The sequence below is a fragment of the Lathyrus oleraceus genome, chromosome 6 (assembly GCF_024323335.1).
Source record: "Lathyrus oleraceus cultivar Zhongwan6 chromosome 6, CAAS_Psat_ZW6_1.0, whole genome shotgun sequence".
In the NCBI taxonomy this organism is placed as follows: domain Eukaryota; kingdom Viridiplantae; phylum Streptophyta; class Magnoliopsida; order Fabales; family Fabaceae; genus Lathyrus; species Lathyrus oleraceus.
Genome location: NC_066584.1, coordinates 413,187,800 through 413,196,715, shown reverse-complemented (window position 1 = coordinate 413,196,715; position 8,916 = coordinate 413,187,800). Strand labels below are relative to the sequence as shown.

The window sequence follows — 8,916 nt, the reverse complement described above, 5'->3', positions numbered from 1 at the left end:
GAACCGCGCGATCCGAGCCTATCGCCCACAACCCTCCAGACTCCCCTAACACCACAGGACTAACGCCACCATGGCTACCACGACATTAGACGAACCCAATCCTGTCTCCACCACAATTTTTGCCGCCATCTTTGGTCTCCACTTTCTAGACCACCCCTAACATCACCATTTAACTTTTCTACCACTTTCTAATGTTCTTATTTCTAGAAATATTGAAACATATTTTCTTTCTATTCATCACTCAAGGTTTTAAGATATACTTCAACACAATACTTTCTATTTTTCCGCAAAGGATAGTGTGAACTTCTTAAATTTTATACGAAATATAGTTACTTGGTCGTAAATCAAATGGCTAATTTGGGTTTGGTTATAATTGTAGTGTGAGCTTGTCAAATGTTTTATTTATAGAGATTCAAGAATTATTAGTAGTAAATACCCTCTGTTGAGTGATATTGTTCACAAAAATCACATGCTTTTACTACTCCCTCCAGGTCGTTTAGTTAGCGGAGAAGGGAACACTAGGATTTCATCATTATGCTAATCTCTTGGAGCTAATATGAAGTTATCTAATTAAGGGTTATATTCTCAGATAAGAAAACTCTTGTACAAATATCTTTGTCAAGTTATGTGCTAATCATAAGAGATCTCTTGTAACAATGCATAAACATTTCTCTTGTCTCTCTTCAACGTTGTTAGTAGATAATGTAGAGATGTCCTTTACTAGGGGGTATAGCCTCACAAAGGTAAATGCGGACAAATCTATCATATATTTTTTGTTAGTTTTTGATCTTGCTATAGAAAACATGTGTTTTAGGAAAAAAGATGGACACTTTATCACATAGGAGAGTTGGTGATATGTTCTCAAATATATTTATATCTTATTAGATAAATAAATAAGAAGATTTGTTTGAATTGTAAAATTAAATTTGAAGAGATTTTGACTAACCAACATATAATATTAATTATATATATAAGATTCGCGAAGAGAGTGAAGAGGAGAGGCCACATAGGAGTTTTACGGATCAAGTGGTGACATTTGAAGGATGAAAAACAAAGAATTTTCTAACACAATATCATTGAGAGATGTTTTAGGCAAAAAAATGCTTAGGAATCAAGGAGAGAAAAAAATGTATATAGGCTTGCTAAGGAAAGAGAAATAAAAATAAGAGATTTTGATCAATTGAAGTGTGTTAAAGATGAAGAATGTTGAGTTTTAGTTCTTGAATAAAATATATAAGATAGATGCAAATAGTATTTTTACAATTTATTTAATGAAGAATGTGAGATCTTATCGAACTCTAATAGGCTAGAAATTAGAGAAGAGTGTTGAAACTATAACTACTATCGTCGAATTAAAAATTACGAGATAAAAAAAGAGTTGAAAAAGATAGATAGTAACAAAGAGGTTGAGGCAGAAAACATACCTAATACCTAATGAAGTGTATAAAAATCTTGGAAATAGAATCATTGAATGACTCACTAAACCTTTTAACGAAATTATAAGGTCAAATCAAATGTCAGATGAATGGAGAAGAAATAATTTAATTCTAATATATAAGAATAAGGGAGATATACAAAATTATGCAAATGATAGAAAGATTAAACTTATGAGTCATACCGAGCAGTTATGAGAAAGAGTGACGATGGTTAAAAAAGACTCAAATTATTTTTTTAACTAATTTGATTTTATACTTAGGAAGTCGACTATGGAAGCTGTCTATTTTTTACAACGTGTATGGATCAATGAGACTTACATTTAATTTCATTAATTTAAAAAATATGTATAATAAAGTGCTTAGAGTGATTTTGTAGAAAGCTCTAGAAAAGAAAGAGGTTGAGATCACTTATAATCAGGTTATTCATGATATGTATAAGGAAGTCTCCACTAATGTGAGGTTACATGATAGAGAGACATATACGATTTTCCCATAATAATAGGATTGAACCTTGATTAAATCCTAAGTCCTTATATTCTTACTTTAATTTTAATTGTTCTTACATGACACATCTAAAAGTTAGCACTAAAATATATGTTTTTTTTGCAAATTGATATAGTTTTTACATCGAGAATTGATGGAGAAATTAAATGAGAGGTTAGGGATTTGATGAAGAATTGTGTAACAAATAGAATATATCAAATAAAGCATAATCAAATTATTAAAAGTAGAGGAATATCTAGTAAAAATATAAAAGAAACTTATAGAGTAGTTTGTACCAACTCCACTTATTAAAATAAATCTTAATTGTTGTTGTTTTTTCCTCTCATGTAAACCACAAAAAAATCCAAAAGTACATGCATAAGTAAAACAAAATAAAGCATCTTTTGTATTTTGGAGAGTCACGGGCAAGTCCCTTTCTATTGCTGAGATAGGCCTTTTCCCAAAAATAGGTTGCAGTTGGTTTGTTTTTGGATTATTGGGCATCATCATAATAATGAGTTTCCCATTTTCACAGTGGTATCCGAGGTAGTCGAAGCAATATAAAACTCTACATATGATGAAAAAGATGAAGATAGAACTGTGAAATCGAAATTGCATCACATGAATGAAAACAGTAGATAATATTACACCAGCAGCAAATCAGCTTCTTGCCAAATTGATATATTTCTGCTGGTTAATATTATCGACATGTTTCATTCACGTGCATAACGTTTTACTGGAGAAAAATTTAGAGAGAAACACAATAATAGATTTGAGTTTTTGAACTATCATTCCATTCCCGAGTCGTTATTTCTTCGCTGTAAATATTTCTGTTTATTTCCTTTCTTTTCAAAACTCTAAATAAAAAATGGCGGTGCGATGGGTGGAAAAGCTTGAAAGTAATGTGAGCATTAACAAATCAGGTACAATGCCAATTCTATTGAAGGGGCCACAACAACTGAGTGGTGCAACTGCAAGTGCCTTGTTGGTGAAGCAGCCAGATGTGATGTTGTAGCAGTCTCACTAATAAGGATGTTTTGTAATTAATTAATTGGTTAAAGATACAAGTTTTTTTTTTATAATTAAAAGAAACAAAGAAAATTAAATTAATAAGAGGTTTTAAATGTAACATAAAGAATGGTTAAATATGTAATTCTTTGTGTTAAACATTCAACAGAGTTGAAGTAGATATATATCGAAGGAGTTAACCTCGATAGAGTTAAAAACTTAGTATTTGTTAGTTGAATTAGTTAAAGATTACTCGGTGTGCATGTAATTTCATATATAAATAGGGAGGTACCATACTATTGTAAGAAGTTGAATAAGAGAAATTTAGTAATAAAATGCAGAGAGAAAAAAACTCTGTTGAAGTTTTGAACCATCTTCTTTCCCTTTCTCCCAAAACCGTAATTTCTCTTTTCTTCCCCAATTCTCCTTCACGTATTTCTTTTCTTCTCACATCATTATGCGATGGAATAATCTTGCAATCAAGGATTGGTTGAATCACTCAAGTGACGAGTGAGGAACGAGAAGAAAGATCAATCAGAGAGATTGATTCTCGTTAAATTAAGATTGATTCAGATTATCTTCAAGATTAGGGTTAATTCCAAGATCTGATATCGAGTTAGGTTGCGATTCTTGGGAGGCATATCGTAGTGACTTCTCATCCGAACAAGTATTTTTCAGCAAATCTTCCTATCTTAAATGGTAAGAATTATGAAAATTGGTGTAAGTAAATGAAGACTGTTTTCTGTTATCTAGATCTTTGGGATCTTGTGAAGAATTGAGTAACACCAATTTGAGAGAATACTACGGATGAACATAATATTTCACAAAAAGATTTGAATATAAAAAGATTATAAATTTCTCTTTATAATCCATCAATATGTTGATCCAGACAACTTTGAGAAAGTTGGTGACGTAGACTCAACAAAGGAAACATGAGACATCCAGGAGAAATCGTTTGGAGGTGCTAAAAAGGTGAAAGAGGTGATGTTATAAACTTACAAAAGAACATATGAATTGCTTCATATCGAAGAAAGTGAAAACATAATTGATTTCTTCATTAGGTTAACAAGATCTGTGAATCAAATCAAGACGTGTGGAGAATTATTGACATTAAGATCAGTAGTTACAAAGATCTTGAGGTCATCGACTCTAAAATTAGATTACGTGATAGTAGCCATAGAAGAATAGAAAGATTTATCAAGCATGACAAAAGAAGAACTTCAATGGACATTTGAATCTCATGAACAGAGAATGGCTAAAAGATCTGCAAGTAAGACAAAGAGTGATGTACCTTTGAAGACGCATTCAACAAAATAAAAGATAGAAAAAGGAAGATGAAATGGTAACAAAGGTAGAGGAAGTTACAATAATTCGACTGATAGAGGAAACCAACAAGAAATTAGTTTATCAAATCAGAGACAATACTCAAACGAAAGCAATCACAGAGGTGGTGGTGCAGGTAGAGGAAATGGCGATGGAAGAAAACCTAACAAAAGCCATATTTAATGCTATAACTGACAAAAGTATGGACATTTGATCACACTAAATCACACCGCGTTTTTGACTCGGATTTCACATGTTTATTAGGTCTTTATTATCATTTTGCTTGTGTTATGCTCTCTTTTATGTTGTTTTCAGGTATTTACCTCTTTCGGGACCTTTTTAGAAGAAACGAAGCAAAAAGACCAAAAGTTAGGGTTTTTCGGCAAATATTGTACACATGGCGTTATGCATGGCAGCCGCTATAGGAGAAGCCATGACACATCAGCCCTCAACCAGGAGGAAACCGCCACGATCCCATGAACTTTCCCATTCACACACATGGCGGGCGCCATGAAGGGGTGGCGGGCTCCACCTTTGCATTTCACGTTCCCACTAAGGAGAAGTTGAAGGGCATCATGGTCTTTGCATGCTGCTGAGTTCCTCTATAAATAGGTCGTTCTAGTTCATTTCCAAATCATCCAACTTAGTTTACAACACTAAGACTATATTATCATCTGTAAAAGCGGTAATCCGTCACATCGAGGGGTTATCGCACCGTAGTGTAATTGAGTTGGAGCACTTTGATTTTGCTGTCGTCTTTATCTTCAAAGTCAAAAGTTTATTTTCCTTGTACCAGATTTAAAGCCTCCGTTTGGAGCAGGTTCTAATTTAATCGCTTTTATTTATTTTACTTGTCATGCTTTACTTTGTTTAATTTCTTGCCACACTTTACTTTATTTAATTTCTTGTCATGCTTTATTTTATTTAATTCCTTGTCATCGTCTTTAGATTATTTAATTTTCTCGCCGTTATCTTTATTGCTCGTTTTAATCGTTTTACACGCTTTACTTGTTCTTCACGCCTTACATTCTAAACTTCTTTTCATCATGTTCAACATCGTTGTATTTGTTTGTATTACCATGTCTGGCTAAATCTTTCAAAGGTTAGAGTGTAAGGATCGTGGTTAAAGAGATGTTTCACATATTGAATTTGTAGAAATGCTTTAAAGGCTGTTTTGATTTTTAATTCGAGTTTTCTGAAACAAACTTGGTTAGTTTTAACTACTCAAGGAGTGCAAAAGCACCCTGACTTAGTTAACTAGGAATTTTTATCACTTTAAGGAAAAATGATTTTTGAAACTGTTTTCGGACGCGTTGATAGATTTAAAATCAGGAAACTCCTTGGGTAAACTTTCCAAATCAAAATCACTTTTCAACTAAGTTTACGAGTCTTATTTCTTAAAAATAAGTTTACTAATTTAGCGTTCTGCGCACCTTTTATAATTGACAACAAAAGGCCTTAATTTAAGGGTAAACTCGGTTCTGAATACGCGAAAGCGACAGTTCCTGTTAAATGGATTCTTTTCAAGACTATAAAATATTGCCCCATAAGTAGTTCTATTTAGACAATTGAAACATCGTTTAACTGACGTGAATTACATTCAAGCCTATCTTTATCTACACTGTATTTATCATTTCCTTTATTTAATGTTATTTTATGACATCAATATCTCTTTTGTACCGCCTTAGATAAATATTGTAACAATAGTAATCGATAGATTGACGATTTGGTCTCTGTGGGATCGATATTCTTTTATATTACTCTGACGTGATTCGTGCACTTGCGAATTGAATCGGTCAAGTTTTTGGCGCCGCTGCCGGGGACCAACTTCGTCAAATTTCGTACCCTGTCGTTACACCGTCTAGACTAAGGCATTATTAGCCGGTAAATGCGAAGAACCCGTAGTACCGGAAATTTAGTAGATCCCTTAGCGGAACCCGAATGTTACACTCGTACACGTCTCTTACTCATCCGAATTAAGAAAGCTATGGCCGAGTATCGCGACCGGAGACCTCTTAAGGAATTTGCCCAACCCTCTGACGAGGAACCTAGTTCTAGTATGGTAAACTCCCTCATTCCTGCCAACAATTTCGAACTAAAACCATCTTTACTGCAATTAGTGCAACAGAACCAATTCGCGGGTCTCGCTACTGAGAACCCAAATCAACATTTAAAAGTCTTTATCCAACTGGCCGACACCTTTAAATCCAACGGTGCTTCACCTGATGCGATTCGTTTAAGATTATTTCCTTTCTCCCTCAGAGATAGAGCACGTTCATGGTTGGATTCACTTCTAGCTAACTCAATAACTACCTGGGAAGACCTTAGAAGAGTATTCCTTGCTAGATATTTCCCCCTAGTAAGACTGTTGTTCTTCGAAACCAAATAACTAGATTTACTCAAAACCAAGGAGAATCACTTTTTAAAGCTTGGGAGAGATACAAAGAGCTATTAAGAGTCTGTCCACACCATGACCTAGAACAATGGCTGATCGTTCATACCTTCTACAATGGACTCCATTATAACATAAAGATGAGCATCGACGCTGCCGCTGGTGGCGCGTTGATGAACAAACCTTACCCTGAAGCTTGTGACCTAATTGAGGATATGGCCCAAAGCCATTACCAATGGGGAACTGAACGAGCATCAGTAGAGAAAAAGGAGACCCAAGGTGGAATACATGAGATAAGCTCTATGGACATGATGTAGGCGAAAATGGACGCTTTAGCCCTTAAGGTCGAACATATTTCTACAAACACTAACATTGCAGTGGTAGTCCACACAGAGTGTGAACTTTGTGGATCTAAAGGACACGAATCGGCGAAATGTAACCTTTTGAACGACCTGAACACCGACCAAGTGAATTACGCCCAAGGTAACCCTTTTTCAGACACCTACAACCCTGGATGGAAGAATCACCCGAATATTTCCTATAAAAACCAGAACCCTATCCAAAATTATGCACCTCAAAGACCACAAGGTTATCAAGCCCAAAAACCAAATCAACCTATGCAAGTTGTGCCCCAGAAGTCTAACCTTGAGAAGATCATGGAGAACTTTATATCAGGCCAGACTCAGCAAAATAAAGAATTCCTAAACTAGAACATTCACGTAAACGAACTGATAACACAATTAGGGACCAAGGTTAATCAGATAATCACTCACAACAAGATGCTTGAAACCCAGATCTCACAGGTAGCACAAAACCAAGTCCCACAAACTACACCTGGAGGACAATTCCCTGGACAACCTCAACTCAACCCTTGAGGGCAAGCTAACGCTATCTCATTACAAAGTAGGACCACTTACGAAGGGCCTCATAACCCAACAAGGAGAGAGTCCAAAGGTTCTAAAGAAAATATACCTACAAACCAAGGAGAAGAACCAGTGGAACCCGAAAAACAAACCGACCAAGAAGGAGAAGCCAAGGGTAAAACTTACAAACCACCTTCCCCGTACAAACCACCAATCCCATATCCGCAAAGACTTAAAAAAACCAAAATCAATAACCTATACCAAAAGTTTATAAAAGTGATAGAGAAGCTTCATGTAGAGATTCCTTTCACCGAAGCCAACACCCAAATTCCATCTTACACTAAATTTCTCAAAGACATCTTAACCAACAAGCGTAGGCTTGACGATCCTAAACCCTTGGAATACAATTTTATTTCCGAGAATAAACTTGCTAAGAAGGAAAAAGACCCTGGGAGTTTTTCTATACCTTGCATTCTAGGGAGTCATGTGATCGACAAAGCTTTCCTAGACTTAGGCGCTAGTGTGAGTTTAATGCCCTTAGCTGTGTGTAAAAGGTTAAACTTAGGAGAATTACAACCAACTAAGATGTCCCTCGAATTAGCCGATAGATCTGTTAAGTATCCTGTAGGCATATTAGAAGACATCCCCGTTAGGATCGGTCAACTTTATATCCCGACAGACTTTGTGGTCATGGATATCAAGAAAGACGATGATATCCCTATCCTTTTAGGTAGACCATTTTTATCAACAGCCGGAGCTATAATAGATGTTAAAAGAGGAAAATTAACTTTCGAAGTAGGAGATGAAAAGATAGAGTTTATTCTTTCAAAGTTCCTGATGGCACCAATCATAGGAGACACATGTTACGTGATTGATATCATAGATGAATGCATAAGAGAATTTGATCATGAAGAACCTATGATCGAACCATTTTCGAACCCGAATGAAAAGGATGACGAGCTAAAGGAAACGGAACCTCACGAATGTTTGGCCCTTACTCCAGACCTTTCACCAAACTCTCAAAAACCAGCTCAAGAGCTTAAGGAATTGCCCAAGAACCTAAGATACGAGTTTTTGGATAAATAAATGAACCGCCCAGTAATAGTTAGTGCCACCTTAAACCAAGACGAGGACTGTTTGTATACTTTAGGGACGTATCATAGTGTTTTTCATATGCTGGATAATTTAGGATTGCATGATATTTTTGCTAATAAGGAACCCACCTATGATAGGCTGACCAGGGAATTTCTAAGTTCCTTATTTTTCACCGTTCATCCTGGAACTGCTAGCACGGTTGGTATCGTATGTTTTAGAATGTTTAATGTTGAATATGAGTACACTACCGATGCCTTAGAAGGTTTGTTAGGAATGCCTTACAGAGAGGGTGCCATTTGTGAGACACCCTTAGATG

The 8,916-nt window shown here is 35.5% G+C and overlaps 1 non-coding gene across 1 annotated transcript; it reads right to left on the bottom strand.

The window, feature by feature from the left end:
- Positions 1 to 6,620: 6,620 nt before the first annotated feature.
- LOC127099175 (small nucleolar RNA R71) lies at positions 6,621 to 6,726 on the bottom strand. Its single transcript, XR_007793715.1, has one exon. It is a non-coding gene; the product is annotated as a small nucleolar RNA R71 (small nucleolar RNA).
- Between the last annotated feature and the right edge of the window lie 2,190 nt (positions 6,727 to 8,916).